At 36.8% G+C, this 26,309-nt stretch overlaps 1 protein-coding gene across 3 annotated transcripts in view; it reads left to right on the top strand.

Annotated features, from left to right (window-relative positions):
* HS3ST5 (heparan sulfate-glucosamine 3-sulfotransferase 5) overlaps positions 1-26,309 on the top strand; it is a 320,414-nt gene that overhangs the window by 83,723 nt on the left and 210,382 nt on the right. For 2 of the 3 annotated variants that reach the window (XM_055433757.2, XM_055433753.2), the window contains exon 1: positions 21,336-21,553. The gene's annotated coding sequence lies outside the window, so the exon portion shown is untranslated. Of the gene's footprint in view, positions 1-21,335; positions 21,554-26,309 lie in introns of those variants that run through there. The other variant, XM_055433754.2, reaches the window with a different exon arrangement.

The raw sequence follows: 26,309 nt of genomic DNA on the forward strand, positions 1-26,309 counted from the left end.
TATTTGCTGAGCTTTTCACTGTGTGCTAGGACTCTTCTAGGTGTTGAGATGGAATAGATACTAGTTATGATCCTTCCCCGTTACAATAAAAACCCCATTTGTTGTAAAGTTTAAAGGAAATGTATTGTCACGTAGCTGAGAAGCCTGGCTGGCTTCAGGCAACTCTTGACTAGTAGCTCAGAGGCATCTGAGAGGATGACTCTTTTTCCCGTTGTTCTCAGAACCACTTCTTCAGTGTTGGCTCCATTTTGCAATCCTCCTCCATTACCATCACAACATAACAACTCAGCAGCTCCTGGGGTTATGTGCTTTCAGGTACAAATCTAGCACAAAAGAGAGTCCACTTTGCTCTTGTGTGTGTGTTAAGTTGCTTAAGTTGTACCCAACTCTTTGCGACCCTGTGGACTCTAGCCCACCTGTGGGGCTCCTCTGTATATACGATTCTCTAGATAAGAATACTGGAGTGGATTGCCATCTCTTCTCCAGAGGATCAGTCTTCCTCACCCAGGGATTGAACCGGAGTCTTTTATGTCTCCTGTTTTAGAAGGCAGGTTCTTTATCACTAGTGCCACCTGGGAAGCCTCCCCGCCACAACTCACACTCCCCCATCCCCCCGCCACTTTGCTCTTAACATAGAAAAAGAAAGACCAACTTGGAACTGATTCTTGCAGCTCTCATTACCTGAGATGGATCATGTATTCAACCCTGAATACATCTATTAATTCTATTAGTGTGGCTTGGAGATTGGGTATGCTGACTGACTTGAGCCAATTGGGGGCTACTTCCAGAGTTAAGAATGGTTTCAAGTCTATCCAAAATACATGCTGTGAATTCTGAGGTACCAGATAGGAAGGGGAAGTGGAAAAATAAATGCTGGAAAGCAACAAAAATTTTAAACACCCAAGTGCTCACAGTTGAGAGCTTGTCAATACTCCAGTTGATCTTTACCCTCTTCTCCCTGGAATCCCAGGAGTTCTCTAGCTGTGTCTCTGGAGTGTGAGGGCCTCTGCCACAGTGCTGACTTTGACTTCAGACTAGTCCTCTTTCTTCTGTTTTACATAGTGGGCTTCTCTATTAGATTTTATTTGAAGAGAGTGTTTTGCTGCTGAAAGGCAGTTTTAAAACCACTCTCCCACATTAATGCTACTGCAGTGGCAAAATTACCTATGTTTTATACTTTTTAGACATATCCCTACTGCCATAGGGCCTCCCCAGTGCTAACTGAGTGGAAACAGAAAGGCATTTCTTGGAACACGAGTCTTAATGCTGCAGATTCCATTTCACAGGCTCCTTTCTCATGCTCCTGATGACAGAGAATGAGATGGCTGGATGGCATCACCGACTCTGTGGACATGAGTTTGGGTGAACTCCGGGAGTTGGTGATGGACAGGGAGGCCTGGCGTGCTGTGATTCATGGGGTCGCGGAGAGTCGGACACGACTGAGCGACTGAACTGAACTGAACTGAAGTCCTTTCATGAACATTCTTTCCATTCCCTGCTCCATTTACTTACTCAAAACACTTGAGGAAGATGTCTACTTTTCTAATATTTTCAAACAGTCAACTTTAAGGTGATGACTAAGCAAATGAGGTTCTTAACAGAGTGGATATGCAGGTGAGATCCAATAGCGTAGACACTAAGCAACAGTAATATCATTGTCCTTCCAGTAATCCACTTGCTTACCTGGACTGAAGTTATATCCTATATTTGAAAATTAACTTTAAAGTAACAAAAAGCCAAACTTCAACACGAGAAGAAAAAATGTCCCTTACTTCATACAAAAGTTAGCAGTATTTTTCTTATGGTCATGTACTTGGTGAATTCTACTCTTTCTCTGCTGAATTTTATCTCCTTCGTATTCTAGTCAATGAAACGTAAAATTGGAAAATATATAAGATTTATTGTTAGCTCTGAAAAGATTAAACTCTTAACATTGTTTTTATTTGTATTCATTCTACTTCCATCCCATTTCATCATAATGATGTGTTTGGTCTATAAAAATTTTATCCTTAAAATAAATGTTTGTTGAGAAACATTTAGGGAATTCAAAACATTTCTGAAAATTCAGCCTGAAACAATAAGTAATGTTTGAATCATAAATTTTTGTGGAAGCTGGTATTATATAATATTTTTTCACTTAAAATTTAGTGATATGAATCAGTAAGGATAAATAAAAATAGGTAACAATTAGAAATACTTTGATCTTCCAGTGACAGTTGGTAAAGAATCTTCCTGCACTGCTGGAGACCTGGGTTCCATCCCTGGTCAGGAAGAGCCCCTGGAGAAGGGAATGGCAAACCATTCCAGTATTCCTGCCTGGAGACTTCCACGGACAGAGAAGCCTGGCCAGCTATAGTCCATCGGGTCATGAAGATTCGGACACAACTGAGCAACTAACACTTAAATACTAGAAATACTTCAGATTCATATTGATCTATTTTAATATTAGTTATCTTTGGTTTTTATTTGATGCCACATTCTCCTCTGACTTCCCTGGAAACACATTCCAAGGGAAATTTGTATATACAGAATTTGGGGAAGTGTTTGGGAATAGCAGCTATAAGGAACTGAGGGAAGCAAGATTGGACAGAAGGAGAAAGTCACCTGTGAGCTTTTATAGCAGAGACCCCAGGTTTTCAAGGGAGCTTATAACCTTAATGGGACCTCAGAATTGTCTTAAGTTGTGGCAAGAATCCCAGCCTTTGTATCCCATGTTGACTAATCATTGGATATAGACTGCCCCTGGGGAGAAGGCAAACAGTGAGTAAGGCAGTTTCGTCCAGCCAAGCATGATACATGGAGAGGGATGCAGCAGTGAACTGCCTATACTCAGTGATCTTAAACATTGGAGAAATGAATCCTTCAGTTCTGAAGAGGGGCATAACCCCCACCACCACCAGAAAGGAGCTTTGAGGTATGTAGCTAAAGAATGCCAAGGATGTCTGCTCCGTATCTCATTTGCCACTGAAATTATTCATGTAACTTTGAATGCATGATTAAAAAAAGTAAAAGACATTTGTTGATACAATGACAGTACAAGCAATAGATAGTTGATAGAAGAAAACATGTAAGAGGTTCCTCAGGGTCTAAAAAGCTAATTATTGATTAGCATGTTTGCACTAAAAGAATATTTATAAAGCGTATAGACACAAGGCAATGAATTTCTAGAAGTTGATTTCTTTGTTATGTGATACATTTCTTAAGACGGGAGAAAGGAAAGGAAATCACAGGAAAATTATTTCAACTATTTCATTGATTAAACGGTCAAGCCTTGACCAGACTCTAAAAAGCTAGGTAGCAATCTTGTTATCATCAGGGACCACCAAAAATTTGTATCACAAATGTTCTATCACAGATGTTCTTCTCAGATAGCATATACACACAAGAAAAAAAACATGAAAACAAATCAGCTTAGATACAAGATTGAATAAACAATAACTTCAGCGTGAAAACTCTGCATTGGGACTGAATCGCCGATAATATATTACAGTGTTTACTTTGCACAGTACTGAAATTCATAAATGTTGAAACTGTGGAAGGTGAGCACTGTCTTAATAAGTTTTATTTTAATTATTGATACTTTTATTCACCTACAAATTTGCCTCTCTTTTGAGAATTATTCAGTTGTCTGAATCATAGATTTTAGACATTTGCTTTGTAAAAGAAGAGAACTCGTATGGTTTTCCTCAGACTGTCTGGTGAGCATCTGAATTATTTCCTGGAAAACCTAACAGAACTTTCTGGAGTAAACTGTTAGTGCTTGCTTCTTATTTAGAGATGCATAGTTTTTATAGCAATCTTCATAGTACTGTATTCGAGTCAAATGCTAGTTGCTCTTTCACTTTCAGCTATTCACTATAGTTCCAAAAAGGATCACCATCTACATATATATGAATATATAATTGGTGGAGACCATAGTTCATATTTCATATATTATTGTTTAATGAAAAAAACAAGTATAGGCTTTTAAATTCGGTTATTAAAATAATTTTCTTTTGACTTCAAAAAATAATAAAAAGTAAAGTTTCTAACTCTGCTGAAACCCCAGGAGATGGTGAAGGACAGGGAAGTCTGGAGTGCTGCAGTCCATGGAGTTGCAAAGAGTAGGACAGGACTTAGTGACTGAACAACAGTTCTGCTCAATGTTGTTTATGCTCACCAAGACTGATCTATCCAGTATACATAACAGGAATAAATATAATATGAAATAAAGGACAGAAATGCCAGTATGAAATACATCAATGTCCACTGGCACTGGGGAAATTGAGTTCTGACTAGAAAACAAAATGCTTAACCCCAAGAAGTTTCTTAAATTAATGTTAACTATCAAACTTTTAAACATGAGTCAGCAACTTCATTATAAAACATGTCCTGATATTTTGGAGTCAACAAATTTGTGGATTACAAACTATAGAAGCCCAGTGCTTTCTTGAAAAATCACGTTTGTCGGTCACCCTTGTTTCTTCGATAAGACTCAGACCTCAATTTATTTTCTATTTAAGTTCATCTCTCATTCTTGGTTTATCACTCTCATTTCTCACGAAGATACAGAGTTTTCTTGTTTTCATCACTAAAGAAGAAGTAGAAAACAGCCTAATGTATCAGTGGCCTTTGGGTTAACACTTACTGCCCAACTGGTGGTACCCCCAATTCAAACTGACACTGCTAGAAACTTAGAACCCTCTCCTCATGGTCCTTTGTGTTAAATTCATTAAAGCTTTAGAACTACTGTGTTGCAACAAGACTACCAAATGTAGGGAGTTCACCACAGAAAGGTACTTGGAAAGATGAGAAACAATAACCCACAGTTGAGTGAATTACCATTTCCAGGATGAAGGCTAAGGAAAAAAAAAATAAGAAAGAGATGGATGAAAATTACTTTTTTTCTGTTAAGAACTCTGCTTAAAAATAAAATTAGGACAGTTTTTTGTTTAAGCTACTATTATTGTTCTTACTCCCATTACCACAATAAATAAAACCGGGTTGTGATAGATTAGATTTTACTTTTTAATTCAAATTGTTGTTGGTTTGGGAGGGTGTTTTTTGGGGGAAGAGGGTTCTGTACAGATAACAGGCTAAAAAAGAAATCCTCTCTCTCTGAAGACACTGCTGCTACACAAGTAGAACAGAACACAACCTAGGTCCTTTTCAGTAACTATAAATTGGTTAATAGTCCCCAGCCTTACATTCAGAAGTTGTGTAAAGTCCAAACAAACTAGCCATATAAAACTTGATTTTTAGTGGGAAGGTGACTTGCTTAGTACTATTAAGACAAGAGGATAAGAGTTGGTTCCTTTTTCCTCTTAATAGAAGTACTGCTATAAAAAACAGTGCTTAAATCATCATGAAAGCTTTTTACTTGCCTTAGCATAACAGGCTAGCAGACAAACTATATTATTGTCTCTTAAAGCTGAGATGAGTAGAAGAGCAAATTGTAATAGGTCTGCTTGGAACACTGTTGTTGAAAGTCTCTTGACCGTGCTTTAAGGTTTGCAGTATGTGTATACAGTGCTTGATGGTTTACAAACTCCATCTGTATCTATCACTTTTCACCCCCACAAAAACACTGTGACTTAAGCAGAGATGATATCTGACAAATTTAAAACTTGTGTGACTCAGCCCTGCCTGCACATTTTTAGTAATTCCACCTCCCACCCCACCCCACCCCCAACCAGGTAATTTAGTTCATGGAATATCATTCTGTGACATGTTTCTCTTTGCCAGTAATCGTGAAAATAATCAGATGCTGGACAAGTCCTCTTTCCCAAGTTATATTAAGATATTTTATTAACAGAAGATATAATACAGCATATGTATCATGCTGTACACTGATTATAGCCACCGAGAATTCCCAGGCTAGGTCAGTTTGTAAAAATCCTATTTGCCTGCATATAAAGCCTGAAGATATGTGATATGTCATCATTTAAGCTGCATCTTCTAGGAGGTAATGAGATTTGACTAAAATATCTTTTCTGGGTCCTTTCCACAAAGTCCTACTTTTATATAAGTAAACACACAGTATTTTCCAGATTTGGCTCTACTGTAGCTAACCTAGTTTGGACACCTGTGTGTGAATAGTGATTATCTTGTTTATCTACAATGTGGGCTTCTAGTGATGTGGGCAGAGCCTAGGATTCTGAGCATCTACTGTCTGCTCCCTGATTGCTATTTGTCGGAGCAGTCTATCAGGTGTTGCTTCCCATCAGTCCATTATTCTCCGTGGTGTACTTTGAAATTGTGCTTCAGTGTCTTTGCAAGACTGTATCTATCCTCACAGTCTGTAGCTATCCCCACCATCAGCTCACCAAACCCCATCTGCTCAGTTACCCTGGTATCATCTATTTGTCTCACCTGTGGGGCTCCAAGGTAACACTCTATGCTGGCAGGCAGGCTGCATACCAAGAAATTATTGTTGAGCCTTATTTACATCTACATGAAAAGAACCAGGTGGTTTTTTCTAACTCATCCCTGTCTCAAAGCTGTGGGTTCGACCTAAACCCTCATTTTGTAAATTCAGAAGCATGATGCTATTTTGGTGTTTGCCAGTCTCCAGAAAAGCATATTTATTTTCTGAATCTAATTTTATTCTAATGTTCATTCCTTGCAGCCATTGGGCAAGTTGCTGTTTACAAGCATCAGCTAGCAATTTTGTATTGTAATTTCAAAACATAGATTGCCAGTGCCTTTTCTATACAGCTCTATATAACTTTTCTATTCTGAATAGACTCTAAAATCTAGATGCTACCTTGTGATTCACTGGTTGCATCGCTAGCAAAGAACTAGAATTCTATCGGACCACAGTTGATTCCCATGTAGTAAACAACATACGTTTTCAAATTTCACTACTGAAAATAATAGGACGTTATTTTGATCATGAGTATACCTCTACTTTCTTCTCCCAAAGTAACTTAGGATAGTGATGGAATGGCATGTAAAGTGCTCTTTCAAATATTTAATTTAAAAGACATCTCCATAATGATCACTTTGTTGAGTTTCCCAGCATGTGAGTTCATGCCACTTTGGGAAGTTCCTTATTGATCATGCTGGTAAGGAGCATAGCTTCTTTCGCCTTCCATAAAAGGAACTTGTAACAAAAATGGCTCTTTTTCAATTAGTAATTTCTTGAGCAGTTAGCTGCTGCTAACCGTGGAGCATAGCTTGGGGATATAGGTCAACTTTTATAGTGACTACAGACCAAACTTTGAATTTTGTAAAAAAAATACTGTGCCTCAACATTTCAACTAATGTTTGTAAATGTCTAAGTGATGTGCTAGACATTCTGATATTCACTGTCTTACTTAAGCCTGGGAAAAACCTATGACATATGTAGTTTTCTCCATGGTATAAATCAAGTCAATGAGCCTTGGAATGGTTCAGTAACTGTCCAGATATGCAGCTAGTAAGTGATATGGAAAGTGAATATCACCGTAGGTCCCATGTTTTTCTTCCATTCTCTTCACCACATTATGACTTTATTTCACATTAAACTTTTTGTACAGGATCATTACTGGCAGAAGCTGTGACCCACAGAAGCTGGTCTCAGAGAGGTGGTCTTATAAAAAATATATGTAATTATTTTCTATCTACATTTTAAAAATCATGTGAGGAGAACTTAACTAAACTGGTAGGAATATTTGTTAAAATCTCCTTTCCTTTTCTATCCATGATCCTTTATACCCTCACTTTCTCTGAGTCTTCTTATTTAAAAGTCCTTCACAAAACATTCTGTCATCCCTGATCTTCTGTAACTTTTCTGTCTTTTAACAAAGGACACTATTCTCCTAATCTTACCCTCTTACCTTTCTACCCACAATCCCAGTTCTCTTTCATTCTCAGCATTCTTACTCGGCATCATGAAAGGTAAAGAGTTGGAACACTGATAGAGTCTACTATAGTCGCTGATCTATTATTCTTAAGTATCATCCTGTTAAAAGTTGAGTATGGTTCCTTCTGGTAGTGTCAGCTCTGGGTGCAAGCACCTTTCACTCATTCATCCAATCATTCACTTGTCCACTTAACACACAATGTTGAATTCTTTAGACAAGTGCTGCTTAGTAGAAATATGTTGTGAGTCATAGAAGGATTTCAATTTTTTCTGGTAGCTACTTTTTAGAAGATGAAAAGCCACAGTTGATTAGTAGCTACCATATTAGACAATGAAGTTAAAGACTATATTGAACTTGGTGCTGAGGATATGACACCTGCCCTATAGATCTTACAATCTTGAGAGAAAGGAGTTTTCATTTAAACAGTGTAGGCATTATATATCTTTCTGAGAAGCTCATAGTTTACATTTCTCAGATCTTGTGATACCCCAGTTCACCAACTCCATTCCTTATGGTAATAGTTTTCTATTACACATTTCCATACAACCTCTCTAGCCTAGTTTGGTTAGAGATATTTCAACATGCCTTTTCAAAATCTCTTATGAAGAGCTATCACTGTACTCCAAAGTCTGGCAACAAAGGTGTGTTTTTTTTTTTTTTCCCCAGAATCAATATAGTAAAGGGACATTATCTGAGATCTTATTACCAGGTGGATGAATTTTCACATTATAACTTTACCTGATAAGAGCTCAAGATCCTTCATGATAGAAATGTTGAACAGAAAAGTTGAGTCTGTTAAAAAAAAAAAAAAGGGTGGTTGTAAGAGAATACATAATAGTGGTAAATGAAAGAGAGAATGTTGCTTCAGAAGTAGTACAAGGAATAATAGAAGCAGAGAATGGAGAAAATAAGAAAAAAGGAAACAATAGTCTTTATCTCTTTTTTACCTGATTAAGCTTGTAAGTGCCTAAAAGAAAGTTTTGCCTTCTCCGAACTAAACTGTCTAAGCAAGATTTATCAAAAAGGATGGTTTTTAGAAAGCAATTATTGTCCATCGAAATTGCAGATAAGGGTCTTGACAAGAATAGGGAGATAAGATATTTTCTTTGTAGTCAAAAATAAAAAACCTGATATTTCTTTAAATATATAGGCATAGCTTAAAAAACCGAAAAAGGTTTCTTTTAAGTGCTGTGAATCACCCTGTGATTTCTTTTCTCTTTTTAAATCCTGTTCTGCTTATTGCATGCCTTTTCTTTGGTGATTCATTGCTTTGATTGTGTAACTCCTTGATATCAAAACCATTTTGGGCAAATGCTCTTGTGCTTCCTTGTTCCTCTGGCAACATGGCAGGCTATGCTCTCAAAAACCCAGAGCTCCTTTGACTTTCATGACTTGTGTGATTGGTACTCATCTCCAAACAGCAAACAGTTTAGGTAGAGAACATACTGGATTTTAAGCTCTGAGATGCTGTTTTTACAAGATATTACTAAAAACTTACTAAAAAATGGCTCTGTGTTTTCATACAAGACACTTTAGAAAATGAGTATAATTACATAGCGAAAGAGTCCAGATTACATGGTGGACATTTTTACACATTAAATTACAAAAATATAATTGCACATCTACTCCAGTTTTTCATGAAGGATTTAAATCAGAACAGCAACATTGGTCTTGTGTTTAGTGTCAAAAGATCATTTCAGTCATTTCAAATAATATTTTCCAGCACCAGTGGATATCCACCAAATATCTCCTTTCTGCTCTCCCTCCCCGAGCACACACACACACACACATGCACCCACACACGACATTCTTGTTTCTAATACTAAAATTCTTTGAGTCATTTCCTTTTATTAAGATATTTTCAGATGGAGATTAAAAATAAATTGGAGATTCAAGCAATAACATGTGAACTGACTTAAAACAGTTTAACCTGAAGTCAGTGAGTAAATTGTGTCCTTGCAAATTACCTAAGAATCTTTATACCGCCATGCCTTAAAACAAAGAAGGCATACTATAAATCTTTATTAGATGAACAAGTGAATGAATGTTATCTATTTAACATTAAGAAATTTTAGTGACTGTGGGTTTCTCTTTTTCTGGAAGTAAGTCCCTTCAAGCAGAAATAAGGATCTATGAATTGGACAGCCTTTTGGATACAGCCATTAGCACTCTGTCATATCTCAAGGAGTAGGAGTCCCACCAACTGCAGAGAGGCCAGGCCTAAATATAAGTGACAAAATAGGGCCACAGTTCTCAACTCCTATTTTCAAACCATGACTTCAGCCTCTTAAGTGTGACCTGAACAGAGAAGTACAAGAATGGTGATGGACCTGTAACCTTAACATGCTTATTATTTATGCTATATCCCTCTCTCCTAAGGAAACCCTATTTCAGTTTCAATTTTAAGATTAAGGTCAGAGATACTCTGAATCTTCCTTTAGCAAAGCAAGACCCATTAACATTGTACTAGGAAAGCACTTTTTCAGTCATCAGATAAACATAGGTCTATATTTAGGACGTGGGAGAATTTCACTCATTCAATAAATAATCATCAAGCATCTTCACTGAAAAAGATTTGTCTCCTTTCATTAGACAAACTCAACATTTCTATGGTGTTCCCACTATCAGAATTAGCGTTTTAAAGTTAAGATATGTTGAAAGTAGAGGAATTGTTTAAAACTTATAATTCTAAAATTCTCTATGTAAAGAAGCACCTTAGCAACACTTCTATTAAGTGTTGATGAGCAGGTACACCATTGCTCTTAGAAAGCTTCTATGCTGACAGCACTTAGATTTGGTTCCGCTGCCTCCCTTCCTTCTACCTGCCTTTCATGTGAATTAATACTTCATCTGACTTGCATGCAGAGTACAACAGTTTTCATTTGTTAGTGGAAAGTCTAAACCTCTTTAGTGACCAGAAACGGGAGTCCAGATTAATGAACAAACTTTGGCTGTGTGTGGGGGAGTCAGGGGCGGGGAAGAGGGAGAGAGAGAGGAACTTTTCCCAGAAATTTCGGAATCATAGACTTTTAGGTAGTGGTGCTAGAGAAGACTCTTGAGAGTCCCTTGTACTGCAAGGAGATCCAACCAGTCCATTCTAAAGGAGATCAATCCAGGGTGTTCATTGGAAGGACTGATGCTAAAGCTGAAACTGCAATACTTTGGCCACCTCATGCAAAGAGTTGACTCACTGGAAAAGACTCTGATGCTGGGAAAGGTTGGGGGCGGGAGGAGAAGGGGGCGACAGAGAGTGAGATGGCTGGATGACATCACCGACTCTGTGGACATGGGTCTGAGTGAACTCCGGGAGTTGGTGATGGACAGGGAGGCCTGGTGTGCTGTGATTCATGGGGTCGCGGAGAGTCGGACACGACTGAGCGACTGAACTGAACTGAAGTGTTCAGAGGACAAGCAGTCAATGATTCTCAGTTCAGGTTGAGTATTACAATCACCTGGAGATCTCCTGAGGCTCCATCTTCCCCAGACCAGTTGAACCAACATCTTTGCTAACAGAAAGAACCTGGGGATGGGTATTTTCTTAAACCCTGCATACTCTAAAGTGCAGCCAAGGTTTTCAAACAATTCCTTTAGTCCAGTTCTTTTCATATGGATAGACAAAATAAAAACCTGTCAGAAAGAAATGAAATATAATATTTCAGACCTTTTAGAGCCGGGGGTCGCAAAGTCGGTCACAACTGAGCGACTGAACTGAACTGAGCCCCAATCCAGAGCAGTTTCCATAACAACGTAGTACTAATATCTTTTGTTAGTCTTGACTCATTTGAACTTCCCCTGATAAAATCATAACAGGGGCATGGCAGGCACACAGCTTTTAGCAAGTCACCAGGCCCCTCCCCCAAGCGAGCAACCGTTAGCATTAGCGAGTAACTGTCTACTAGCGACCGTTAGCAATCCCGCTCAGCCATCTGTCGGCATCGTATTGGGCTCGTCCCCGAAGCAAATGACAGTTAGTGAACAAGGTTAGAGCAACTGTTAGCATTGCCTGCTCAGCTATTGCTCTGCATTGGGGGGGAGGGAAGGGATGTCCGTCCACCAAGCTAGTGACTTAGGGAGCAAGGTTGCAAGGTTACGGAGCAACCATTAGCAGTCCTGGCCTTCCCAGGGACTCAGTGGTAAAGAATCTGCCTTCCAGTGTGGGAGATGCTGGAAACACAAGAGATGCAGGTTCAATCTCTGGGTCAAGAAGATCCCCTGGAGAAGGAAACAGCTACCCACACCAGTATTCTTGCCTGGGAAATCCCATGGGGAGAGGAACTACAGTTCATGGGGTTGCAAAGAGTTGGACCTGACTGAGCACTGCACACAGAGCATTAGCAGTCCTGCTCAGCCATTTGTTGTCATCACAGCAGGGCCCTCTCCCCTCTCTCCCCTTCCTTTGTATTAGAAGGAGCCTGAATTCAGACTGAAGGATGATTTTTTAAAATTAATCTTTATTTGATTATAGTTGCTTTACAGATAGCACTAATGGTAAAGCTCCACCTGCCAATGCAAAAGAAGTAAGAGACATGGGTTCGATCCCTGGGTTGGGAAGCTCTCCTGGAGGAGGGCATGACAACCCACTCCAGTATTCTTGCAGGGAGAATCCCATGGACAGAGGACCCTGGCGTTTACAGTCCATAGTATTGCAGAGAGTCGGACGCGACTTAAGGGACTTAGCACAGCACATAGTTGCTTTACAAAGTCATGTTAGTTTTTGCTGTACAGCAAAGTGAATCAGCTATATTTATACATATACCCCTTCTTTTTCGGATTTCCTTCCCATTTAGGTCTCCACAGAGCACTGAATGGAATTCTCTGAGCTATACAGTAGGTTCTCATTAGTTTCTATTTTATACATAGTATCAATAGTGTATATATGTCAATCCCAATCTCCCAATTCATCCTACTACCCACCTTTGCTCCACTGGTGTCTGTACATTTGTTCTCTATGTCTTTGTGTCTATTTCTGGGAGATGGGTTTTTTGAGATGCTAGTCAGCTATCTTCTTGGTCTGCCAGCTGATTAAAGCCCCAACAATTCGTTTCCGAGTTTATTGGCCTGTGGTGCAGTGAGCAGAGTGAGGTTGGGCTCAGTAACAAAACTAGCAGAAGAAATCATGCTTCTCAAATTTTTCTATCAAATGGCTGCTGTTGCTAAGTCACTTCAGTCGTGTCCGACTCTGTGTGACCCCATAGATGGCAGCCCACCAGGCTCCCCTGCCCCTGGGATTCTCCAGGCAAGAACACTGGAGTGGGTTGCCATTTCCTTCTCCAGTGCATGATGGGCATGAGGGCAAAACCCCACCATGCTGGATTAACACATGAATTTCCTACATTTCTTGGTACTATTGGCTTCCTTGGCTTCTATAAAAAATAAGTTAGTTTTTGATTGTTGTGAAGAGTTTTTGAATCATATTTATAACTTTCATTTCCAGTAAGTCAAAAAGATATCTTCAATCACTTTAACATATGTAGATCCATTTTTAAAGTCATCATACATATAAGAGTAGGTGTAACTCACTTCCTGAGAAACATTATGAGAAAACAGCACTGATAAAACATAGGCCCAGTTTGCAGTGTTGAAGATAGAGATAGTTAAACATTTTCCTGTTCTTTTGACATCTATCTTTTCTATGTGTGTATATCTGTTGAACTCATCAAAGTCTAAAATATTTCAATTCAGCATAAAATTGCAGTACCAATTGTCATATGGTATATATTTTATCTTGTGCTGGGACGGAAAAGCATATCTAAATGCATCATGCCTATGCTCAGAAGTAATGCAAATCTTCTGTCTTGCCACTGCCAGAAATAAATGAAAACGATAGTAGATAAAGGCTAGAAACATTTTTCTGTTTTGCACTGATGCAAAATTTTGTGTGTAGTGATCATCATCATGCATTAAGCATCCACTGTAAGCCAGACATTCTAGATGGGCAGAATATTGAAGGCATAGTTTCTTCAACTGTCATTAATCAAAAACAAATAAACACAGTTTAAAATAGTTGAGAGTAAAGAATAAACATTGAAAAATTTAAAACACCTAAATATAGTCTATAATTTATGAGCAGAACTATATACAATCAAATAGTTTTTTCAGCCTATTACAAGTCTCCACTAAAGACTTATTTACCTAATTAGATAATTGAACTGTGTCTATGCCTACACATGGTTGTTCCCTTATGCGAATTGTGTATGAATTGTATCCATAGTGTACAGAATAGAGAAATTCATGAATAACAGATGTTTTAATGATTGTTTTTATTAAAATCTGCAGAAATGTCCGACTCTGTGCGACCCCGTAGACAGCACCCCACCCGGCTCCCCCATCCCTGGGATTCTCCAGGCAAGAACACTGGAGTGGGTTGCCATTTCCTTCTCCAATATGTGAAAGTGAAAAGTGAAAGTGAAGTTGCTCAGTCATGTCTGACTTGTAGCGACCCCATGGACTGCAGCCTACCAGGCTCCTCTGTCCATGGGATTTTCTAGGCAAGAGTACTGGAGTGGCTTGCCATTGCCTTCTCCGATTCTCAAAGCTAGTGGTGATTAATCCATGCTTCACAGGACCCTAATGTTCTGTGTAAAGATTATTTTGTGGGAGATGGATCCTCTTACAAAGAGAGAACAAAACTTTAACTGCTGCTCTCTCTACCCATTCTCTCCCTGTTATGAGACAGTTTTAGCTTCTTCAGTCACTTTCCACTCCTGTCTCCTGGTAATGACATTGTTTCCCCTTAGTGGACTATTGGGAGTTCCCAAACTCCCTGTCACTCTTTTATTGAGATAATTACAGGAGGTCAGTCATCTAGGGATAATCATAAGTCATAAGTAACTTTACTTAATTCTCATCATATGGTAATATTTCCCTCATTTCCTTAGGAAATTTTCAAAATTATAAGTGAGAATTTTACACTTTACTATTAGGTACTGTTATATGGTACTCTAGATCTTTGAGCCTGAGGTAGATTAACAAAACTTTTTATATTTCAATGCAATATTGAGAGAAAAACCTACATAAAATATACATAAATAGGCAAGCCTATATTCTTTTTTAGCTCTCATAAACTCTTTGCGTGTTTTCTAAAATGTCATTACTTGCGTTAGAGATAGCTATGACATCTATTGGCAATCTCATACTCTTAAAGGAATCAACTTTTAAAGAAATACAAAAGGTTTTGTACTATAATTATGGAACACATGTCAATTTTCATGCAAAAGGACTAACCCTATGTTGCCATTAGAAACAGAAGTTAACAAAACAGAGAAGTTTAGCCAGAGAAATATCATATACTTGAAAATCACTTTTTCCGTTACACAGAAAAGAAGCATGTATAAAGAGGCAGAGTGTAAGGTCCTTTCTTCATGCAGTTCTGCTTATTTTTTATTTATATAAAGAGAAGCAAAATAAACAGTGCCACTTCAGCCTATCCCTTGGAGTTTAAGTTACCGGAGGAAAGAAATCATGACTTTATCCTGGTAGAATTTTCCTTGAAAAGCAGTTGAATATTAAATCATGAATCACTAGTTTCTTAAAATATCTTTTAATATCTTGGGTAAAAATTGGAAAATAGCCTGCTCTCTGATTTTTAAAACAATTATTTGTAGTCATGCTTAAAATGCAATTTGTGTAAGAGGGTTTCTTTTTTGACTTTTTCTTTCCCTTTTTCAAAAAAGTTTAGACTCCCTAACATAGTCAATACTCTGAGAAAACTTGAAAATATAACTGAACAACAAACCTATAGAAGCCCAAAGGCAATTACCTCTTGTATAAATATGCCTTAGGCAGTTTTCAACTAGTTTTTAAGAAGCAGAAGTTTAAGCTTTCTCAAGAATTTTATTCATGCAACAAAATTCGCATTATCTACTCTTATTTCCTGCCCTCTTCTCCTCTGGTTCCTCTCACTTCTGTCCACCATTTTTCAATGTAGAAAGCATTATCTGGCCACAGCTGCACAGTCAGAAGTCTTTGAGAAACATGTACCTGTGTCCTCTTGTTTAATTAAACACTTACAGCCCCACTGTTTCTTTACCTTTAGACTCCAGTGCATGTTCTTATTTTAGATTACTCTAAGAAATCTCTCATTTAGGTAATATCAATATACAACATAGGCTAAAATTTCATCCTTACCTTAGAATCTCTGCAGTTCTTTTTTTCCCCTTTCAGGTAAATAGCCAATAACCAGGAATTAATTTGTACCCAGGAAGCAACAGTTAGAACTGGTCAGGGAACAACAGACTGGTTCCAATTAGGAAAAGGAGTACATCAAGGTTGTATATTGTCACCCTGCTTATTTAACTTATATGCAGAGTACATCATAAGGAATGCTGGGCTGGAAGAAGCACAAGCTGGAATCAAGATTGCCGGGAGAAATATCAATAACCTCAGATATGCAGATGATACCACCCTTATGGCAGAAAGTGAAGAGGAACTCAAAAGCCTCTTGATGAAAGTGAAAGAGGACAGTGAAAAGGTTGGCTTGAAGCTCAACATTCAGAAAACGAAGATCATGGCATCTGGTCCCATCACTTCATGGGAAATAGATGGGGAAACAGTGGAAACAGTGTCAGACCTTATTTTTTTGGGCTCCAAAATCACTGCAGATGCTGATTGTAGCCAGGAAATTAAAAGACGCTTACTCCTTGGAAGGAAAGTTATGACCAACCTAGATAATATATTAAAAAGCAGAGACATTACTTTGCCAACCAAGGTCCGTCTAGTCAAGGCTATGGTTTTTCCAGTGGTCATGTATGGATGTGAGCGTTGGACTGTGAAGAAAGCTGATCACCGAAGAATTGCCGCTTTTGAACTGTGGTGCTGGAGAAAACTCTTGAGAGTCCCTTGGACTGCAAGGAGATCCAATCAGTCCATTCTAAAGGAGATCAATCCTGGGTGTTCATTGGAAGTACTGATGCTAAAGCTGAAACTCCAATACTTTGGCCACCTCATGCGACGAGCTGACTCACTGGAAAAGACTCTGATGCTGGGAGGGATTGGGGTGGGAGGAGACGGGGACGACAGAGAATGAGATAGCTGGATGGCATCACCGACTCTATGGACATGAGTTTGAGTGAACTCCGGGAGTTGGTGATGGACAGTGAGGCCTGGCGTGCTGTGATTCATGGGGTTGCAAAGAGTCGGACACGACTGAGCGATTGAACTGAACTGAATTTGTACTTGGGATAACTATTTTCCAAAATTACTAGTCTTAGCTCAAAAAAGACTTTAGTTATTATCTATTAAAAATTGTTGAAGTTTTCACTTTTATTTTTCAAAGGTAAAAGATTTCTAAAGATAAATATAAAATATTTGAGACCGTAACAGTGAAAGTATAACATATCATGTTTGACTGTTTGTTTACATTATTCAGGACTTATCTGAAGGTTTTCTGTGTCATGCAGAAAAACAGTTCCTTTGTAACTAATCTATACAGATTGTATAGAATTGGGATCCAGAAACAAGTTTCCTCTTTTTTACTTCCATTTTTGACAGGATAATAATATATTTCCCCTTGTCCATTTTTAATCTTATTCTTTTAAGAGGGAATCAGAAGAAATATCAGTATCAATACAATGGAACACTGAACCCCTACTAAGTTACGTACTGTTCTGTATAGTACAAAGAAATAAGGCATTTCTTTACCTTCAGTTTACTTATAAGTAATTCAAATAATAACATATACAGGAAAAAATAATAGCACAAGTGGTTCATGGTTCAAGAGTTGTTGCAGGAACATTCATTCAACAACTATTTATTGATTTCCAAGGATGTACTAGGCACTCTGCTAAATGCAGGGTATTTTAAAAATGAGGATAATTATGAACAAAAGTGGTTGCTTTCCTCTAGGGAGATGAGGATAAAGAAGTAGGGACTGAGTGATCAAAGTCCTTTTTCTTTATCCTAAGAAAAGTGAGAAGGCATTGAAGGCTTTTAAATGGAGGGTTGACATGACTGGTTGTGTGTACGTTTTGTTTTTTTAAACCACCCCAACACCATGAGGAGAATTTAGTGGAGAATTTAAAAATAGAAGATGAGAGACAGAAAAAAGTCATACACTATTCCAGGCTACAGATGCGGTCTTAGAGGTGGTGGTGGTGGTGGTGGTGGTGGTGGTAGAGGAGAAAAGGAAAGGGTTATTTCCTTCTCCAGGGGATCTTCCTGACCCAGGGGTCAAACGCAGGTCTCCTGCATTGCAGGCAGATTCTTTACCATTTGAGCTAAAGGCAAGTCCCAAATTCTTAGTCGTTTCTGAATCTTTGCAACCCCATGAAATAGTCCATGTAATTCTCCAGGCCAGAATACTGGAGTGGGTAGCCTTTCCCTTCTCCAGGGGATCTTTCTAACCCAGAGACTGAACCCTGGTCTCTCTCTTTGCAGGCGGATTCTTTACCAGCTGAGCCACCAGGGAAGCCCGAAAAGGAAAGAGAAAGATAGAAAAAGGAGACAAAGTAGATAGATTTTGAAAAAATTATTAAGAAATGAAATCAAAAGGATATGATAATCAGAGACTGGGGGGAAAACAAGAGTTAAATCTACTGTGATTCCTTGTTTAAAGGTTGAAGTCCATCCCTTTTGGCTTAATTGATGGCTTATGGTTCTGTTTACAAAAAATAGAAAATACTGGGGGGAAGGTGTATTTGAGAGGAAGTTTTTATGAACCCAGTTATTGAAAAATTCATTTGAGGAGCCTACAAGACATTTAGGTTGAGATGTCAAATATTCAGTTTAGAAATAAAAGTCCGGCAATAGAAGAAAATGTTAATCTAAAGATTTGAGAGTCTTCATCAAATGATAGCATTATATACTTTGATGAACTCTCTTATCAACATATACAATAGAAAATAAATTGATTTAGATTAGGATTCTCTCACTATGAATTAGAAAACTCTGGCAACATTTCATGGGAAAGAGGGCTGGATCATGAAAAGAGGTAGAATATAGATAAGAAAGAGAAATGAATGAAATGGCAGGAACAAAATAAAAATATAAATAATAGATTATAAAGATTTTGGTAACAAGTAAGATAAATACCAACCCAAACTGGCTTAATCCAAAAAAAAAAAAAAAAGGAACCTATAAATTCACACATAACTGAAAGTTTCAGGGTATTCTACCGGCAAGCAGGGGTCTGTCCATGGGTGATACACCAAGATCAGAGCTCAGATCCTTTTTTTTTCCAGTTATTTTTTTGGTGTTGACTGAAGTTCTGTCAAGTTCTCCTCTGATGATCCCAAGATGATTGATAGTAGTTCCAGATGCTATATGTTCATATGTTCATGTCCAGCAAGAAGTCTTGTTTGTTTTTTCATAATAAAGCAATGAAAATCCCAGAATGGAAATCATTGAACTTTTAAGATTGTACGCTTATCCCTAACATTGTAGGTAGAGCTTGAGATACACAGATTATTTTTAACAAGTCCAGGTATACCTCTGGAGTGAAGATAAATCCTCTCACTAAACTACTCAAAATATTAGGAAAGGGGGATAGGAAATCTAAGTGTTACATTATAAGAAGTCTTAAATACCAAGTTAAAGACCTTATTCTTAATTTAACATACCAAAAAGAGTTTTTGTATTTTGAACTGAAGCAAGATCCAGTGAAATTATTTCAAAAAATTAAGTCTTGAGGCAACTATAGTACATATGGCAATGTTTTTTTTTTTTTTAAAAAAAAAAATCTGTTAAAAGAGCCTGCAGCAATACTTTAGGAAAGAGAAAGTGAAAACCCAAACTGTGATTGAGTTAAAATGCTGATGAAAAGAAGACAGTAATGAAGTAATGGATATGACAGTATCTCAGATGGAGGATCCATAGGACTTAGCAAGATAGTAAGAATAAACTTTATGGTAGAACTTCAAAATCTTCCACTGAGATTTCGAATAAGGTGATATCTTTGGCACAGAGGCAAAAATGGAATCCTTTCTCTGACCATAATACTTGACCCTTTTCTTCTAGTCTTAGCTCTGAGCTAGGCTTTTCTTTTCTTTTTTTTTTTTTAATAAATTTATTTTAATTGGAGGCTAATTACTTTACAATATTGTAGTGGTTTTGCCATACATTGACATGTATCTGCCACAGGTGTACATGTGTTCTCCATCCTGAACCCCCCTCCCACATCCCTCTCCATCCCATCCCTCTGGGTCATCCCAGTGCACCAGCCCCGAGCACCTGTTCTAGTTAGCATCACCTTGTGACCTATTACTCCCCACACCCACAACTTTCCTAGAAGTCAAAAGAAGGCAGATTCCAAACTCAGAATGAAACCTGCCCTTCACTCCACTGAATGAGAACTTACAGATTACATGACTGCTTAGCAAATTTTTTTAGCATTTTGTCAGCTTACAATAAGTGTTAGCAAGCAACAGAACACCCAGTGATTTAAACAAGTACAATTTCAAAGGAAGAAGTTACTAGTGTTGGTTCAGCTGCTTGTCAGTAACAGGGCTGATTTCTTTGTATTTCTTTGGACTTTCCTTATGCTTTACATCATGGTGACAAGATGACTGCTCTGCCTCCAAGTATTGTAGCCTCATTCAAGGCAAGCAACTGTGTGGTAAAGAGCAGAGGAACAGAAATCTTTCCGTTTATCAATAAAGCAAATTGCTGCCTGGATTTCTTTCCCAGTGTACTTCTTACAGTTCATGGCCCAGAACGGGGTCACATGACCACTGTTAGCAGTAAGGGAGACCAGAAAGAACATTTGATTTTTTGTTCTCTATTTTGTGAATCATAGCAAGAAAGTTGGGAATGTTTTTTGGGTGACCAAACAGTAAGTTCTACCATGAAAACCCATCATTCTACTGTGTGCTCTGTGCTTATATATGTATTACACTCTTATTTTGTATTTGACTTTGTGTTTCTCATACATGATGCCTCCTCTACCCTTTGGGACAAATTCTGCATGATTAATTTCCAATTTTGAAAATGGATCTTTCATTCTCTTTTTCTATTAGCTATGACTAACATCTATTTAACTCATGCAGTAAAGAAGCTAGAATTTTGACTTCCCTAAGTAGGCAACATATATTGAATACAAAGGATATTATTTTTATTTATGTCTAATTATCTTGGGAAGCATTATCCATGTGTAGTAAAATATAGCAAAAGTACTAAGTGATTCCATAGGGATTTAGTAAATATATCATGTCTTATCTTTTATGAGGTGTGATAGAGTCTTGCATAAGAATATATTTTAAAAAGGCCTCATCAACCTTGACTTAGAAAGAAATTCAGCACCAAAATGTAGCATCTGCATATCAAAAATAAAATTAGTAATTATATCACTTGATGCAATGTTTAGAAAAATAGTCAATTAAAGCAGTATGAAGTCAACCAGAATCCTCTGCAGGCAAGAACATCATGCAATTCTGACTTCACAATGACATGAAATTTTAAATGACAACTGTGCTAAATCAGGGAGCAGCAAACCCAGGCCAAGTTTAAATTTAGTAACACTGCTAGTTTACTGAAAATAACCTTCTCCATAGCAGATTCTCTATGAATTTCAGGTGACCGACTACTTGTTTTTCTATTCTGTTCAGAGGTAATCAGGAACCCAGAGACTTCAGCGTTGTCTCCCCTTCTCAATGGCGTTTCTGGTGTCCACTTCAGGAGTCTCCTTGACCAGCCTTGATACACTCGGAAATTAAACAGAGGATCCACTGCATATATTCTTGAAAATTTTCATCATATATGTTCAGAACTTACCAAATAAGCATAAGGATTTGAAGGTAAGAGAACTTTGGAAGTAAGTCACATTCTTATGTAATTCTTAATTACATCAAAAAGTGAAAATTAAATCTATTTTTAAAAAATATACAAAAGTAAAAGAAATAATTGAATATAAGGAAAAATAGCTAACTATGTGTAGTTAGTTCTACAGCAAAAAAAAAAAAAGGGAAATAAAGTACAAAGTTTAAAAGTTTTATACGTCATATAAATACAAGCATGGCACAGTGGTTATCTTGATATCTGAAATCAGTTTCACACAAAAAAGCATGGCATACAGTGATTCTCAAATTTTAATATGCATAAGAGTTAAATGAGGGGAGAAGGAGGTTTTTAAAATGCTAATTCCTGGGCATATTTCACAGAGAGATTCACTATGGTCCAGCAATTTGCATTTTTTACAGCTACTCACCCTCAGATGATCCTGATGAAGATGGGTCTTAGACCTTTAAGAAACAGAGAAATTAGCATTTAAAATAATGTACTTCTAATTTTCAAACTACATTAGAAGAGATTTTATATGGCTTGTCTTCTACAGTCACAGAGTAAATAAGGAAAGCATACTTTAAATTAGTGTTAAATTAGTATTCCTTTTTTGACCCCCCAAATTGAGTTAGTAATCCTTTCTAATATTTTTATTTTTTAATTTAATATGATGTGCTAATTCCCAGATGTCCCTATCTCTCTTTTAGAGTGACAGTCCTGCCACTGCTCTCTTCAGCTATTTCTGTGTTCCACATAATGTTTTGGTTAATTCAGATGTTTATGGATCTAATTCTAAAAAATATCTAGATGATAATAATGAGCTACTGCTGAGGCTGGCTAAATATTTCTTTCTTTTCTTTTTTTGAGGGTTTGTCTTTTTCTCTTCATTTTGAAAACTCAGCCTTAGAATTCAAAAGAACAGATCTGCGTAATATGCCTTTAGATACTATTTTTTCCTCTGCAGCTTAAACCTTAAAAATTATGTGCTGTATGTATAACAGGGTACATGTATGTTTATTGAATATCACTTTATCTTATTTCTGTTTCTGTAGTTCATTTAGCAACTTCATCTTTATTATTTGCGATTTTAAGTTTATAAAAGATTTGCTTTTTATTTCAGTAAAAGAAGTAATTGGTACAGACATATTCAGACCTTAAATTGTGATGACTTTTTAAAGATTCATTGTGACATTTTTATAGTGAATAATGAAGTTTTTAATAGAAGTCCATTGAATTTCAGGCTTATTGCTATTTTCTGTTAGTCTTTGTGTGAACTTATTCATATTGTATAGATTTTCCTGTCCATAAAATATCAAAAGGTAAGAATAAACCTTTAATCAAAAAAAGTGTGCCCCTATAACTCAAGTTAGCTATAAAAGTTTAAGGTCAACAGAGTCTCCAAATAAGGTTTCATAAAGTTTTTAGTGTAGATCTTCTATAATACTTCTGTTTCAAAAAAATAGAAACTACTCTTTCACCCTTTCGTGGAGAAAGAATGGAATTATGTCTTCAAATGAGCCACATTCATTATCATTGGTGTATTTATCTTAAATTGTGGCTCCGTAAAGAAAACTTACAATGTAGTTTTAGAGAAGCTTAGTGAAACTTCCTCCATACTCATGAAGTAAAATATACAATAAAAGAGTAAATTATAGAAACTTTATAGAAGCATAAAGTTTTAGAGCAAAAATGGAGCATTGAGATCTTCTGGCCTAGTCCCTTCGTGTACTGTCAAACTTACTGGTAAAAAGCTTAATACAAAGCAACAGTAAACATCAGTCTGGGCAGGTATGACTTATTAACAAGGAAAAACTAGCCAAGTATTTTGCAATATGTATGTCTTGTATGAGAAAATGAAGTTTGAAGAAGCGAAGAAAGTACCTGGGTACTTATAATTCAACTTGAAATCATAAATTATTTTAGTTGTCAGTAGATAATCTACCATGACATTAATCTAGAAATGAAAGTAGCAAATTTAGGTTTATTTCAGGCTGGCCTATCTGTATCTGGAAGTCTGATATTGAGAGAGAAAAAGAACTGAAAGAAGCATTGAGCTTTAGAACCATAGAGCCATCTGGGACCATTCAGTATAGGAGAAAGGAGATTCAAATATATAAGAATCTCTGGGAGGTATTAGTGTTATTATGAAACAGTGTAATAATGATATTTGTGAGATGTCCAGGATAATTAAAATGTGTTTATTATTCTCAGTTTAAGAAATTGGAAGGTCATTTAAATTTATGTAGCAAAAGTGAAGTTATTAATGTGGCAAAATACTCATAATACATTGTAATGGAAACAACAAATTATAAACCATGTTGTGATGTGGTTCTCATTTTTATTAAGAAAAACTACAATGCATAGGAAGAAAATTGAAATCATCTACATCATAATATTATTCATGGTTATGATCAATTGATGAAATTATGGTTGATTTTTATTGCTCCTCAGGATTTATAAAACTTTTTCTAAAGTATATCATACTACAGTAATTTTAGCATATTTTTAAGGGCTGAGAGAGTAGTTAGTTATCTGGGAAGTTCACTTTCACAGAACTGTAAGATAGCCCTGCTAACGGTTATCTAAAATAGCCTTTAAACAAGGTGCTTGCATCTTGTAGTATTAAGCTGATTTGAATATGGGAATATTTACTTCCAATTAGATCAAAATGAATTTTAGATGTAATTCTTAATTTGTGGACTATTGCAGTAGGTAAATTTCTCAAGTTTATCTCCTAACTAAACACTGAAATTTTTGAATTATGACATTAATTTCTTAAAATAGTCTTTATTTCTGTATCATGTAATTCCAATTTGTTTTCAAGAATTTTCTAACTATAATAGCTTGCTCCATTTGGAAGATAATTTTATATATTTGGTTACATTAGTGTTAATATATCTTTGTTCTTTAAATCTCCAGTGTAACATACGGTTAGTCTTACCATTATTACTACCAGCTGTGGTTGGCCTATGATTTTGTTCATTCTGTTTGAATCCAAAGTAATTAGCTCTTTAGTTTAATGACAATATTTGTTAATGGGTTTTTAGGGCCAAATTCTGCTCTTAGAGAGTGGGTGGTATATTTGAAGATAGAATCTGGCCCTTATGTTTTAAGCATAAGCTGTGTAATTTGATTTCAAAATGATGGTTTAGAGAGTTTACAGTAGGAAAATGAAATCTGCATTTATCTGAAGTTTGTCAGTTTCAAGAAACAGAAAATGAAAGTGAAAATTTATGTAAATGAATAGCAAACCTACTCTAAATTCTCCAATACAGCTATTCTATTCTATATATTGTATCATTTCATGCATAGTTGGAATAAGAAATGAAATATGTCCTGCCACATAAGGGAAATTACCTAATGTCTGCTTGTAATTATCATTTCATTTCTTATGAAGTATTTTTGATCATTGTATTTTTTCCAGCTTTATGGAAATGTAGTTGACATATAACATTGTGTAAGCTTAAGATATACAACGTGATGATTTGATACTTTTATATAATGCAGTTACCATGATATCATGGTTACCATGATAAGGTTAGTTAGCACATTCATCACCTCACCTAAGTACGAGAGATATCTTAAATGTTCTCACCACACACATGAAAACTGATCATTGTATTTTTGAAAGACTCATGAAGTGAAAAGAATGTTTGCTTGGGGATCACTAGGATTCAAAGTCAGACTCAGTTTCCTGGTAGTGGACTGACCTTAGGAAAATCTCTTTACCTCACCCTGGGCCTGTTTTTCCTTCCTAAAATGGTGCCTTTGCACCAGATGATCCCAGTAGTCACTCTAAAATAAGTCTGACTTGCTTTAAAAGAGTGTTACGGGAAAGATGCAGCTTCCTAGGTGGGTCAGTGATAAAGAAGCTGTCTGCCAAGGCAGGAGACACAGGAGACACGAGTTCAATCCCTCCGTCAGGAAGAACCCATGGAGGAGGAAATGGAAATACAGCTCATGAGGTTGCAAAGAGCTGGACACAACTAAGTGACTGAGCATGAGCATGATGAGGAAGGCACAGAGAAGGCAAGGAAAATGCAATGACTTGAGCTAAGTGAGTAAACAGATTATTAGATCTACTAAAAGGTACTCTGGAGAACTTTCCTACAATGACTTGTTACTTTTATTTTGGAAAAGAGAGATATTGGGAGAGTCTATGTAGAATAAGTTGTAGGTTACTCTCTTAGAAATTTACAAAGAGATCAGTTTTGGCAAAACTTAACAACAAAATGAAACCCACCTAGTAACAATTGAGATATCCAACAATGAAATATTGTGCCTTGGGAGATAGTGAATTCACCATCATTACAGGAAAAGAAAAAGGATACCAAGGATTTTATGACCTGCCAAACTGGCTTCAAGGTGTAAAAGTTAGAGGCACATATTCTGGACATAGAAGAATTCAGCACATATTGTTGAGCCCTTCTTGAAGCAACTATTAGAAAACAAAATCCATCAAACCAGGAGATGACTATAGACACTGCTGCAAAAGGACTGCTTGTGAGCATGGAATGCATTTAATTCTAAAACAAATAAGGAGTTTAGGGTGACACAAAATAGAGCATAAAACTATAATATCATATAGAAGTAAAGTAACTGACAAAATTATAAAGACACAACAAAGAAATTGGTGCATAAAGTTAGTTGACTGCTTTATTTGCAATATCTATGAATCAGTAGATACTATTTAAAGCTGACAAATCAAATCATAAAAATATAATCTTGAAAAAAAGACATTAAGAAAAAACATATTAATGCTCAACTTTCAGT

Source organism: Moschus berezovskii, chromosome 10 (assembly GCF_049115385.1).
Source record: "Moschus berezovskii isolate FMDL1 chromosome 10, NW_MosBer_1.0, whole genome shotgun sequence".
Classification (NCBI taxonomy): Eukaryota; Metazoa; Chordata; class Mammalia; order Artiodactyla; family Moschidae; genus Moschus; species Moschus berezovskii.